The sequence below is a fragment of the Ixodes scapularis genome, unplaced genomic scaffold, assembly GCF_016920785.2.
Source record: "Ixodes scapularis isolate PalLabHiFi unplaced genomic scaffold, ASM1692078v2 PGA_scaffold5__190_contigs__length_132052651, whole genome shotgun sequence".
Lineage (NCBI taxonomy): Eukaryota > Metazoa > Arthropoda > Arachnida > Ixodida > Ixodidae > Ixodes > Ixodes scapularis.
This window is the reverse complement of record NW_024609880.1, coordinates 95901798-95914012: the sequence shown is the minus strand read 5'-3', so window position 1 is coordinate 95914012 and position 12215 is coordinate 95901798. Positions and strand designations below refer to the sequence as shown.

At 44.3% G+C, this 12215-nt stretch overlaps 1 protein-coding gene across 1 annotated transcript in view; it reads right to left on the bottom strand.

Moving 5' to 3' along the window:
• LOC8053518 (4-coumarate--CoA ligase) overlaps nucleotides 1-11743 on the bottom strand; it is a 44670-nt gene extending 32927 nt beyond the window's left edge. Inside the window, exon 1 of the mRNA XM_040220724.2 lies at nucleotides 11642-11743. The gene's annotated coding sequence lies outside the window, so the exon portion shown is untranslated. The remainder of the gene's footprint in view (nucleotides 1-11641) is intronic.
• Between the last annotated feature and the right edge of the window lie 472 nt (nucleotides 11744-12215).

The following is a 12215-nucleotide window of genomic DNA, read 5'->3' as shown; positions in this document are numbered from 1 at the left end:
TCAAAACAGCACAGCGTCAAAACATGACATTGACAATATAGCTAGGGTTCGGCGTTTTCGGTTTGTAATATATAAAATTCCGCGCGCTTTTTTTTTTTTTTTTTTGCTTTTATTTTAAACGAAAGTTTTCGGTTTTTGCGGTGAATATTTGTAGACTCATAAACTTCTCAGTTATATTAGGTTTCTTGTAGAAAACTAGTATACTAACGAAAATGCAATAATTAAAAGCGTTTGTGTAAACTGTATATTGAGAACCAGGTACTGGTCTTCTTGTTTGTTGCCGTCTTTGGCAGCCAACGCGACCTGTTCTGTAAGACGCACTAGGGCCTCATCGTGATCTGACATCATCGTCGTGTGCTCGTATTTGTACACAGGACGAGCATGAGCTTCAGTACCACTTTGGTCGGAGAGGCAAATATCAAAATGGAGAAATCAGCAATCATTGTACTCATTGACTGCGAGGGGTGATAAATTCGCGCCGACGGCAGAAATGTCAATAAAACACTCGTATTTAAGCCCTCCTCTAGTAGTCGGAAGCTAGGGTGTTAAACAATGCGCGGCATTTACGGACGCTCTTTATTTCCGTTGTTTGATTTCACGATCAAACTCTCTTCTTTTAACAAAGAATTCGGCACAAATCCCTATCAGGTGAAAACCCCAGATTTCGTCCTGAAGACCCCTGCGGCCCCGCAGCTTTTGATGAAAGTTGGAACGATCTCGCAGACAAGCCGAAAACTGCGACAGGAAGTGGTCAAATGGTTAGTAATGAGTAGGGTTCCGTGTTTTCGGAGCTTAGTTTTTGTCAAGTTCGGAGGGTGTTTTTCTGAGTTCATTATTTTGCCGAAAATTCCGAGCTTATCGGAGTTTATTTTTGTTTGATTCCGAATTCTCCGAAATTCGGAGCTCAGTTTCGCAGTGTTTCTTATTAAAAATAAACAAATAATATGCAAATATAAACGTATAATTGACAAAAAAAACGCGGTTGTATCAATTAATACTTTCTTCAGTTGGATTTGGCGTTGGTGCCATTACTACTGCTAATACTAATTTGTCCTAAAACAAAAGTGGCACACAAGTGTTATTTCGATAAATGTCGATACCTTAAAATCAATAACCTACTGGAGGTAGTCGCTGGAAAGCTTGTATTCATTCCATGCTATTCCATCAACCTACCGCGCGGCCGCAAAAGGTAGAGTGGAAAAGGATGAAATAGAGAAGTTTCAACTGTCCTCTTTTTCACTTTATGTAATTTCTATGGTCCACAGCTCTCACGGTTACGAAAACACAACCTCTCCTTCCTCTTATGCACATACAGTATGACTGTCCTGACCGAAATGTAAAAGATATGTGTGGTTGCATTTTCCCAGGACCATTTACTCTACGCGCTGATGAAACCATTAATTGTAAAATATATTTGTTTGTGTGTGTGTGTGGGTGGGGGGCGGGGGTGAAGGGGGAGGGGATTGGCACATAGAAATTCAGAGTTTATAAGATAAGTTATGAGTCACATCCCCCCCCCCACACACACACACACACGCCACTCCAAACGCCCTCCAAAATACTGAACTTGGAAAAATGTATTCGGCATACTTTTACCGGTTATATTCGGTTTAACCTGAAAACGCTGAACCCTAAATATAGCGTTTAAAGTTAAAAAATGAACGTCTCAGATAAGGCACTGTAAAGGAATTGAGGTTCTAGGCCATTTCGTCGAAAGCCAACTCGTCGACGGCCAATTTTTCGAATCCGTTCTTTTGGAAGCAAGTTCGGGGGGGGGGGGGGGGGGGGGGGGGGAGTATACTCGATGCGCGTATGACGGTTCCCTGGGCAGTACCGAAGCCCCCGCTGGTGCGTATTCTGGCTATTTTGTAGCGTGAGCTACACTGGCCGAGGTTGAGCAGTTTCGCGTGGCTCGCATAATGAGACGTGATCCGTGCTGCGCATGCGCGAGGAGCAGTGACGTCACGCGGCGCTCAGCTGGCGCGCCGGAGCCGACGCCGCCGCGCGCTCCGCCGCTGCCGCGCCCGCCTCGCCGGTCTGCGCATTCCAGAGGAGTGACGTCATAGCCACGGCAGACACACTGGCGCCACCGCGTGCCCAGCTGTGCGCCTCCGTTGCGCAGTAGCCAAGTCTGACGCTGCACCGGAGACGCTTAATAGCGCCTCTCATTTTGTGCGCATAAGCTGACGCTACGTGTATCCTGGCATAGCCGAGCTAAGCCATCGCAATTTTTTAGAGCAGTTTAGCCCATTTTGACGCGCAAGTTTGCTGCTGATATCGTCTACAATAAATAATTCAATCGCAAGGCAATGTGATGTCGTTAGTTGTTAAAAGAAAAATTCACAAAGCGTGTGCGGCAACGGTGTGTTCAGCCCATGCTGCAGTGTAAGGCCACAGTATTGAGGCTTCGGCATGTTACTGCTTCACCGGTTTCCATTCGATCAAGGCCTTCGTCGGCAATAATTTGTGAATTTAACTCAAAACGTACAACTTCTCGCCTAGAAGCTCCAGCCGCGTGTTTCCGGGACATTTTATTCACGGCGAATGAACCCCGCAGAATCGGTGCCCATGGTACATCTTGAATACGCTCCACATTAAAGTCACATTACCTTACCAGTTCTATCAATGCATCTGTAATTGGCGCATCTCCCTTTTTCTTTTTTCTTGGAGGGGGGGGACGTTTAACGCTTAGGTGGTAATTACGAAACGACGAATACTACGGAACCGGAACATCACCGGACCGCTACAAACCAGGCAGTTCATAACTTGGACTTATGGGTATCTTTTTCCCAATAACCTTTCCTCTTTCCCTGATACTTCAAAAAAAAGAACCAGACAACGCTGCCAACATCGACGCGAAGGTATCCCCTCTAACTACCCAATCTCTTCAGATATTAGCGTAGTTAAGTAGTAGTAACTACTGCTAACTTTATTTGTTTTTAGCAATCACACAGCACCAGCACTCAGGACACTGACTTGAGTGCGATCCCGTCGCCGCCAGCTTACATTTTTTTTATTGCTTCTTCACTAGCTTTTAAATAATGCCATGCAATTTCCAACCCTTTTTCTTTACGTTCTGTTTTGTTTTCATAAAACGCTACCTATTACAGCCTTTTTACATGCGTGCTGTTTTGTCGTTGTGCTGTTTTGACGCCGTGCTGTTTTGGCACGTGCTCTTTTGTCGCTGTGCCGTTTTGACGCCGTGCTGTTTTGTCGCGTGCTATTTTGACGCGTGCTGTTTTGTCGCCGTGCTGTTTTGACGCTGTGCCGTTTTGACGCGTGCTGTTTTGACCGTGCTGTTTTGTCGCGTGCTGTTTTGTCGTATGCTGTTCTGTCGCGTTCCCAGAAATACCCTCGTATGATGGACCTAACTACCTAATCGGAAATTATTATTTCCCTCCTCTATCGGATAGCCATAGCCTTATTGAACATTTTGAAATGCTGGAAAACGCGATCGATTTTTCGAAGTTTTGTATCCATATTTATGGTGACTAACTTACCGGGTGTTGATTGGTCGGCAGGAGTTATCAATAGAAAAAAATAGTCTAACAATAAGCAAACCAGCTCACCTTTTGAATTTCGTGCTTTTAATGGACTGTAGCAATTTAACAACTATGCTAACACAGCTAAAATGTTCTAGACCTCTTACTTTCACATGCTCTCATTCACGGCATAAGGTTGGACGAACTTCCCCTTGTAAAGGCTGGCATCTATCACCCACCCCTTACTGTCACTTTTTGTGGTTCTTTAAAAGCAGCAGCTAGTGAAAGCTGTATGTATTACTCTTTCAATGAAGGCGAATATTTTCACCTTTACAAGTATTTCGAAGATTATAACTGGTTGCCCGTTTTAGGGGACGTTTCAGCTGATTCAGCGGCGAAATCATTCACAGCAGCAGTAAAAAATGGAATTGATCAGTTTAGTCCTCAGTGATCATCAAAGCCCAGAAAGTACCCTGCGTTGTATTCAAAAGATTGATTCACTATATCCACAAAAAATCCCACTGTCATAAAATGTATAACAAAAACGGAGCAAAAACGTGGTACTCTAGTTTAGCATCTATCCCTCTCTCGTGAAAAAGTTATTTTTGACGAGCGTGTTTATCGTAGAACAGTGGAAGATAATGTGGATGCTTGGGCAAGATGGTAATTGTGTGACTATTAATCCGCGCTTTTCCGTCCAAGAGTGAAAGATAGTTTGTTACACTATCCAGATAAACTTTGGAAATCCGCCAAAGAGCACGGGAGACGCAGTGGACAGGGTATCGGCTTAAAGAGTGATTCAGGATATTTGTTTGAACCTAAAGACGTTGTCAACATATTCGCAAGTCTCTTTAACGATTGCTTTTCTTCGGATGTTCCTGGAGATAGTGCAATTTTTAATGATCACCATTACTCAGACGTCTTCAAGATTAACGGAGTCACTGTTAGCGAAAAAACGGAGGCCATAAGAAAACTGAAGCCGAAATTATCAACTGGCATGGATTCGATTCCCAATTTTATTGTCAAGGTTTGTTCGAGTGTGTTTTCACCTGTCTTAGAACCTATATTTAACATTTCCTTGTGTACGGGATTTTTTTTATTTGTTTGGAAGGAGTCGCTTGTTGTTCCAGTACACAACGCTGGGAATACTTCTGCCGCAAAAAATTCTCGCCCTGTGTCCCTGCTATGTGCTTTTGCAAAGGTATTTGAGATTGTAGTGCATACACGCGTGTCTTTTTATTTCAATCAACGCATTACCGCTTTTCGGCATGGTTTTCGTAAGGGACGCTCAATTGAGACGAATCTATGTACAGTCGGGGACAAAAGTCTTCAGGACACACGAGCTGCGACTGAAACGCATTGCTCTGCCATTTGCTGGCGGGTTGCCTGGTTTCGAGATCACAGAAAAGCGCATGCGCGTCCTACTGTGCCTGCCAACATGTGCGCTTTCCCGCTCTTCTGCGGCGCGTCGCCAAACTCGGTTTCGTGCGCGTGGTACCGCCTCGGAGATAGCGCTTACGGACACCTATTGGGCAGGAGATCGAACTATAGGGGGCGCCTTGTCGAGGTTGTTGTCCCCACAGCCCGGTGTTTACTAACACAGCATAACAAAGAAATTGAACCTCGTCATGCACGGTCTGGACACGAGCGCTTCGCTCTGACCAATGCTGGCCTTCGAATCATCACCTTCGATATCGCTGATCAAAAACAAACAAGAAAATTCGGTTTGTTGCCCCCACAGCTGCAGCGTGCCGCTAGAGGCGTGACTGTTCGATCTCCTCTCCAATAGCTCAACTGAGCGATAAGCTGAACTGGTTATCAAGCAAGGTGTGCTGACAGGGCGAAATGCGGCGCAATGCCCCAGGCGGTATCTCGAGTTTTGGAATGTGTAGCAGAGGCTCCTCAGCCGCCAGCGCTATCTCCGAGGCGGTATCACGCGCCCGATTCCGAGTTAGGCGCCGTGCCGCAGAAGAGCGGGAAAACACACATGTTTGCAGGCAGAGTAGGACGCGGGTGCGCTTTTCTGTGATCTCGGAACCAGACGACCCGCCGGCAGATGGCAGAGCAATGCGTTTCAGCCGCAGCTCGCACGTCCTGGGGACTTGTCCCCGACTGTACCTTTCTCGATTAATCCGCGCCCTATGTTCATGGTCGTGGTCAGGTTCACGTTATTTATTTTGATTTCTCCAAGGCGTTTGATAAAGTTAATCATGCCTTGCTCTAGCATAAGCTGTTGCAGAACGGATTTTCTCTTGTGCTCGTAAATTGGTTCAAGAGCTATCTGACTGACCGCCGTTGCGTCGTTCGTATTTCAGACAGTTTTTCTGATCCTCTTTTTCCCCGTGTGGAGTACCCCAGGGCTCCAATTTAGGGCCACTTTTGTTTCTGGTTTTTATCAATGACATTGAAACTTGCATAGCTAACTCAAATGCGTTGCTATTTGCTGACGTGATCCAGCTCGTCTAGAGAATTCGTTCGAGGGATGCCTGTGTCCTCCTTCAGAATGATGCGTCGTGTATAGACCGACGCGCTGTTTACAAACAAGCCCGCGCTTGCCCACACCGGGTGTGGGCACTGCGCTTGCGCAGAAACGGAATTCGCGAAATGTGAAGCGTCTGCGCATGCGCAGTGCCGTCGACAGCGCCACCGCAGCTGCGTGACGTCAGGGCCGTGTGTTGGTCTATGCTTCATTGGTGTATGGCAAATATTTAATAATTAATCTTGAAAAAACTAAGGTTTTGTCGTACAGTAAAAAACGGGAACCGGTGTCATATTTGTATTCAATTGAGCGTAAGAATATTTCACGAGTGCCTGTCATTGGTGATCTCGGCGTGCATTTTGATAGTTCGCTATCGTTCAGCTACCGCATCAGCCAGATTGTTTGTACCAGTGTTACACTGCTGGGAACAGCGGCGTAGAGTTTCCATTTTCCCGGGGGGGGCAGACCCGGAATGTGGCTCAAAAAAAAAGGGGGGGGAGGCTGCGGGGGGGGGGGGGGGGGGGAGAGGAGGAGAAGGTCCTTGTTTTATTTGTTCCGTGGGTTCTCCCCATAAGGGTCACCTGCAGCAGTCGGAGCCTTTACCGAGCATTTTGGTAAACCCGAGACTGGAGAAAAAGGGACAAGGACATAAACAAACGGACACGGACATTGTGACAGCTAACTACCTGGGCCCGTTTTCTCGAACGCGAACCGTGGTTTCAAGTTAACTATTGTCCCTAGAAGGGGGAATTCTAGGTCACGTGACTCGGAGAGCAGGGGCGCCGAGGGAGGAGCAGTACCTAGAAGCAAAATGGCCGCAGCGTCGCTTAATGAGGGCTAATAGTTCTGCTTGGTTCTGCTGAGCATTCATTTCGATCCGGCTGTTATATTAATGACGCACCATCAACCTATTAGCACGTCAAGCAAAGCGATAGTTCAGAGGGACTACTAAACTAACCGACGGCAGCATTCCGCGAACGCATCACTCTTCAGCAGTCCGGGATCCAAGACATATGACGGTACATAAGCCTCGCAAGTGATTTTATGGCGAGTAAAAAAAAAATGTTTTGCGAACGAGTGTTGGTATATGTTTATAATAAGACGTTTAATTTGTTACATTATGCACGCCAACTCGTGAGCAGCGATTACTTTGCGGAGAAAGGGGGTTATCCTCAATAAAGTCTTCGTTCCGGGTGAACAGCTGAGACGTTGTACTGTTTTTTTGTTCACAGTGCGCCGACAGTATTCCGACAGCATTGAGGTTTCTACATATCCCCGGTGGCCAGCAATTCAACGGTGACGAGAACCTTAGCTTCTCGTCACCGGTGCATCGGTTGGGCAAACGGAAGAGAGGGCAAACAGTTGAGATCAGCAGGAATCGCAGAAACGTGCTTCGCAAGGAACAAAAACGAGACTACAGCACCGGCGTTGCCAGACTGGAAGGAACACGGTAAAGTTATGCGTTGTTTATGGCGAAACATATTGAAGGAAATGTTTCTTATATTTTCGAATATTCGTCGACAAACTCTAGCATAGTAGCTAAAATTTCTTCGCACCATCGGAAGCAAATAAATTGGTCTTCAAGTACAACATTACTATATTTTGTCTTAAAATAGCATACTAGATCGATGACAACCAGCGAAAAAAGAGGCTAAAAAAATGACTGGCTTGTTTCACCGGTAGATGGCGGATCTTATTGCCCAATCAAAAAGAATTATTGTTGCTCTATATCCAGCCGTTTATTACACTACTGAGGTACTTTTCCCTACCGTGGTTTACCAAAATGGGTTTACCATCGCTTCGAGAAAACCGGCCCAGAATAAGACGCTCCGCAAAAGAATGACCCGGAAACTTCAGCGGTTTGACGCATCCAGTAGAAATTTCTCTGAATACGTGTTTTACTGGCCACATTTATGCAAACATATTGCAAGACTAAACTACCAGTACAAAAAAGCGAATCTTTTTTTTTTTTTCTGCAGGGGTAGTTCGGGTCTAAAATTTTGTTGCATAAATGTGACCAGTAAAACACGTATTTCAGGAATATTCCTACTTGTTGCACCAAGGATCTAAATTTTGCGGGCCATTTTGTGTGTAAAGTCTATTTTGAGATGCCCATATAGTACCAAACTCCCCGAGTGGATACGCAGGCGCACCAAAAGTGTTAATTTTGAAAATGGTGAACAGGAGAAAATGAATCTGCTGTAACCAAAATATTTTAATATTTTTATTTTTGATTGGGCGATTGGGCCTTCGTAGAGACTCCGAAGGCCCAATCGCTCTCTTCCCCATAGGCTTTTGTTTCAAAGCAGTGTCCCTTTGTTTTTGTTGTGTTTTGCGATGCTGTTATTTGGCTTCTGGTGTGTATTTTATTGTCATGTTTTGTTTATTTTGTTAACACATGCAGCAGGGGAGAGTGGGGTAATGGTGGCACAAGAAGCTTTTATTATACGACTGACTTCAATTTTAAGAGGGCCAAAAATAATTCTCAGACGGTAGCAAAGACCATTTGATACCACTATACCTTGTGCGAAGCTGGGGTTACAAATTTTTCCGCCAAAAGTTGTTTTCTGGACGAGTATTCGAGTCGCTGTTCGGTGACAAGGCTGGTAGTAAAGCCCTTCACTGACCAATCAAAAATGTGTACAATATTTTCTTGGCCGAAAGGGCATTCATTTGTAGACGCGCAAGAAATAAAATTTTTTTTCTTGGCGAGCAGGTCTGCAGAATCAGTCACTGACTCACTGTGTCGGGGATGCTTCCTATTCTCAGAAGCATTTTTGTTGTCTAAAAACCGACAGAGATGTCGCGACGCTTTCACGACTTTTTTTTAGCCTGTCATAGCTGAAGCGGGCACTTCAGCTGTTCATTCAGACAACATATTCCGCGCATCTAACTCCGTCTGAGGGGAATTTTCCACTGAATGTCTGACCTGTCACTGTCCCGAGATCCACCATTTAAAAGCCTGAAAGGAAATAAGAAGCGGGAATAAACAGGCCCCTGTGGAATAGCTGCCAGTCAGGACGGCCAACAGTCCACTGTCGATGGGCGCAGACCCAAGCCAAGCTCTTTAAAAAAAATCCCGGGCCGGGGCCGGGGGGGGGGGGGGGCTCTGCCCCCCCGTGAAGCCGTCCGGGGGGGGCACGAGCCCCACTGCCCCCCCGTAGTTGGCGCTTATGGCTGGGAATGATAACTCGTATAACTCGACATTTTGTGGGTCATGCTTGCTTGCTCCGCTTTTTTTGCTCCCTTGTCAGGTCTAGGTCAGAATTTGGTTCAATAGTGCGAAATTCTCTTAGTGCACATGATGAAGCACAAATAGAGTTTGTTCAGAGACGCCTGGTACGCATAGCTGATGATAAACATTTTGGCTGAAACCATTTTTATAATTATGAACTCCTTGCTAAATCAAGGCTTCAGGTTTTATCCGCCAGAAGGCTGACACGTGATATAGTGTTTTTGCACAGAGTAATTCATAATGATATAGACTCCGAGCTTTTACGCAAAGTAAATTTTAGTGTTCCTGCTCGTTTTAATAGGAGGGCTTTTACTTTTTACACTCAGAACAATCTAATTTTATCTAGAATGCAGATATCTGTCAATACTTTTGGAAATGAAGACTTAGATATTTTTAATACCTATGTTGAATTCAAAAGACAATTGCGTAGTATGCTTTTTTCATTGTTAGTGATGTATATAAGTTGCTCGAATGAACTTCTGTTCTTCATATGAATTCATGGATGTATATTTTGGCCTGTGGAATTTGTGCATGATTATTTTCTTAACTTTTACATTCCAGTGCCGCATTATTCGTTCGTGGGCGCAATAAAGACACATATTGATGATGATGATGATGATATTAGCCTTTTGGCATCCGCGACCCTTTCCAAGAAAATTGAAGAGGGTGAACCCACACTACCAAGAAAAGCATCTAATAATGTTGCTCGGTTACACCCGTTTTTTCCACTCGTGGCAGATATATCAGAATAGTGTATTTCACTTGTTTCTGTTGTCCTGCCAGCGATCAGTTTACGGATCGTAACTAGAAGATGTACTTTCTCCTGATCGCAACGTAGCAGAATTGTTCAAACTCCAAAAAACTTACAACACCACGGCACAGTAAAGGGAAACATTGGCTGCCGCGGAACTAAATAGCACGTCAATTTCCGATACAGCACTAACTTCTACTTATGCTAAATATATATATATATATATATATATATATATATATATATATATATATATATATATATATATATATATATATATATATATATATATATATTACTGCAAAGGCTAAAAGTTACAAAAACAAAAATGCATAGAACCTGCAATTTCACAGCCCACACTACCAGCTATATGTTATCCGGGTTGGAATTCATTGTTTTGGTCAATTCCCAGGCCGTTGAACCGATACATCTCTTTTAAAGGAAACAAATGTTTAACATAAATAGTGCATTTCACCCGGAGAGGGGCATCCGTCGTGGTGATTCACGCTTCCCAATGTCAGCCTAGAGCAGACGACGCATCCACACAAGCGATTATTTAAATTTAGGCTGTACGCTGATAACACGATTCGATCTTCACTGAAGCACCGACCGGTACCGCACAATTTTCCGATAATATTGTTTTTCTATCGCAAATATGCGACAAAATAAACGCAAGAACCTACACCGTCTCGTGCGCGAACGTTCAGAGTCTATGGGCGATGCTTCTATCCCCGATTTGGTGATAATAATAGCGCGACAGTAGCACCACCTCTAGGTCGATCTCGAGGCCAAGAGCTCAGTGTCGTATATAGTTCTCAAAAAAACCAGAGCCAATATATGTTTCTTGTTCTCTTATTCTTTTTCCTCTTTTTTTTTTTTTTTTTTTTTTTTTTTTTTTGTGGGGGGGGGGGGCTCGAGGTACATTTATAACTTTTTTTAGACCAATCCAAAAAAAAGAGTGTGATAACTGAGACCTGTCACTGCAGTTACTTTGCATTCACGTAGTTGTAACTTAAATATAAATTGCAAATATGACGGCAAGAAATAAGTTATAAAAAGTAAACAAATTTAAACATGCGCTGAGGGTCACAGAGCACAAGCAAGCAACTGCCGGTTATTCCTCGAACCGCGTACATTTAGCAGCTTTTTCTTTTCTTTTTTTTCTGTTTTGCACACTGGAGCTCTTGGTTAAGCGGCAGCGTCCCGATCTGCTTCTTCGCGTCCTTTCCGAAAGGTGGCTTCGCCTTTTTTTTAACTTTTTTTTTTTGAGTTACGAATATGAAATACGTTCTAGGACGACCCTAAAAAGCGATATGGAAAAGTTACGTGAAAGTGACATCATCTGTGCAATGTCATCAGCCTCACGCAACCATGTTACGTGGACCTTGTGGCACGACGCAGCAGGGATCTCCAAGTCTCTGCGTGTTTTTAAGTCTTACGTGGTTTCTGCAGTGCTCCAACGTAGTCAAAGTTACTTTGGCGAAAGCGCGACTTTGTTGGACGTTTCCTTCGCACAAGAATACTTACGAACAGGCCGCAACGGAAAGCCGCATGCTCCCTAACTTTGAAATTTACGATAGCCTTGACAACCTAGCGTTAGACATTTAACGCTGAGTAGTTTTGCTTCGAAGTGTTTACATTTGTTGTGTCTCTCACACCGCGTGCCCGTCGTTCATTAATATAATTAAACTCACGTTTCTCTCGGAGCCTCCGACGATCGCTGGTGTTAGCACGACAACATCGACTTGGGTTTCTGGCACTTAGTCTCGACGCGAAGATTTTACAGCGACGTGGCTATCAAACCAAGAATTTTCACGTGACCGATAACGAAAGTTCACTCTCCTCCTTTTGTCTGAAGCACTCCGTTTCTGGTACAAAGCTGGAAAGGAGGCCCGCCGCGCCGCACACAAACGACTGATAACCGAGAATGCAATCGGGAACATTATCGGCGACAGCAATTTTTAGATACGCGAGCAGTATCTCATGGTGGGTCATTCCATGACGAACGTCCCAAACGATGATACCGACATACGCCAATTTCTTAGAAAAAAGTCGTTGTTGTTTGCTAGGTATCGAATGAACTTCAGCCAAAACATTTTTCAACGAAAAAAAGCTTTCTTTTTTTATATGTGTGCGTTTTTTTTTTTAAATTTCTCCATTGAAGTCAGACTAGGTACAAGGTAAATAACTGCTGAAAAATCGAAGTTATTATACGCTTCATTATTTTAAATACTCTGCTGAGATTCTTCTTCCCTGCGCTCCTCTTGT